The following is a 2,151-nucleotide window of genomic DNA, read 5'->3' as shown; positions in this document are numbered from 1 at the left end:
GTCATGAGGGAGGTAATTGGTGGAAATTGGCAGAGCCTTGTATATGATTACTGGCATCTCTTTAAAAAAGCAAACAAAAAAGCACTAGTTCATACTATACACGGTAGTATAGTCTTCAATACCTATCCCTTTATTATTGCATTTTTTCTGTGTAGCTGTAGTATTGTGTGTTCTGCAGGACAAAATGTACCCAATGTACAAGTGGATGTTCCTGAGGGAAGGCTGAATTAGTGACAAACCACAAGTGACAAAAGGCACAGATTGGACACTTGTCTGCTTCCCTCAAGTTTTGATGGGAAATGTAGGCAGCTTGGCAGAATGTTGGACAAGTGACAGTTGAAGTCCATTGGACAGCAGTCAGAGAGCGAAGCTGCGAGACCAGGATGCCTACATTTCCCATCAAAACTTGAGGGAAGCAGACAAGTGTCCAATCTGTGCCTTTTGTCACTTGTGGTTCTGCTCTTAGTGATGGTTTATGGCATTCTTGTCCATCTGGACTAAATCTTATATGAGACACAGTGACTTTGTGATTATTTCACTGTATACCCCTCATAGTTCCATATATGTCAGAGATGCTTTAGGCTCATCCTGCATTGGGCAGAGGGTTGGACTAGAAGGTCTGTATGGCCCCTTCCAACTCTGTGATTCTGTGATATACCACCCCATTGCCACCTTTCTTGCAGAAGCTTTGCCTTGGCACACTAAACATTAAGCTTGGATCTGAACACTGGGTGAAGAGATCCCTTTACCAAAGGTTAGTCTCAGCCTACATACCATACCCGTGAAAGTAGATCAAGATGGGTAACCATGTTAATCTGTCTGTAGCAGTAGAAAAGAGCAAGAGTCCAGTAGCACCTATAAGACTAACAGAATTTATGGTAGGGTTAGGGTATGAGCTTTCATGAGTCACAGCTCACTTCCGAACACTCATACCCAGGGGTCATTTCGTAGAAAAAGAGCTGGAGGAACTCATTAGCATAACTCATTAGCATATACCATGACTCTTGCCATCACCGGAAGTGTGTCATTAGCATAACTGATTTGCATATGTCACACACCACTGACACCACTTATTCTGGCTGTTTTGAACCCAATCCTGGCCATTCAGGGCGGAAGTTGGGCCCAAAATGGCAAAAAGGGGCTGAAAATGGCTCAAAAGGGGGCCAAAATGGTCAGGATCAGCCCGCTGCTGAACAGGAGCATGATCCACCACCCGTCAGAGGCCCGATCCAGGCCGTTTGGGCCCCAATCCAGGCTGTAATGAACCCAAAATGGCCGAGAGTCAGGTGGGTGGGGCCACCTGACACATGACCTCTTTGGGGAACTTCCGGAACTGCGTTCCTGTGCGTTCCTCCTCGAAATGAGCCTTGCTCATACCCAGCTCAAATTTTGTTAGTCTTACAGGTGCTACTGGACTCTTGCTCTTTTCTACATACTCATGAAAGGCAGTGTGCTGTAGGGGTTACAGTCCATGAACAGCAAAAGAACACACGCACGCACTTTGGGACACTCTGAAAAGGAAGGTAAGTTCTGGGTCATAGAAAAACTGCAAGTATATTCTTCACAAGAGTTTCAACTTCTGAGGAAAAGGGAGACGTTCTGGATCTTCACATTGGAAACCTTGGTGCCAAAGGGTCTGAATGAAGAAATGTATTAGTTGTGTGTGTGAAGGAAATGGTTGTCGGGTTCTTTTGTTATTTTGATCTATTACATCTGTAGTAGTTAGAGTGTCTGACTAGGATCTGGGAGACCCAGGTTCAAATCTCCCCTCTGCCCTGGAAGTTCACTGGACCAATCGCACACGCTCAGCCTTTCAACTCTTGATCCCCTCAGAAAGGACCTTAAACTGGGGGGGGGGGCGCTTTTCTTCACCACGTGACCGATTCCACCAACACCCCGAGGAGGGGAGAACTGCTTCACTACTCTATTCCCCCCCCCCCATCTCCTCCATCCGGGTCACTCACTCCTAGTGGGTGCCAAGGCAGAGCGGGAGCGAGAAGTGCGCACGCGCGTACTCGCAAGCTCTCATGAGGAAGCGCGCGCACTGGAGGGGGGGTGTCGAATTTGTCGCTCAGTCAAGGGTGAGAAGGGGGGGGGGTCCTTAGGCGTGTCTCGTCAGAGGAGGCGGCACCAGCAGCATCGTCGTCGTCC

The sequence above is a fragment of the Eublepharis macularius genome, chromosome 15 (genome assembly GCF_028583425.1).
Source record: "Eublepharis macularius isolate TG4126 chromosome 15, MPM_Emac_v1.0, whole genome shotgun sequence".
Lineage (NCBI taxonomy): Eukaryota > Metazoa > Chordata > Lepidosauria > Squamata > Eublepharidae > Eublepharis > Eublepharis macularius.
Note: the sequence above shows the minus strand (reverse complement) of the source record.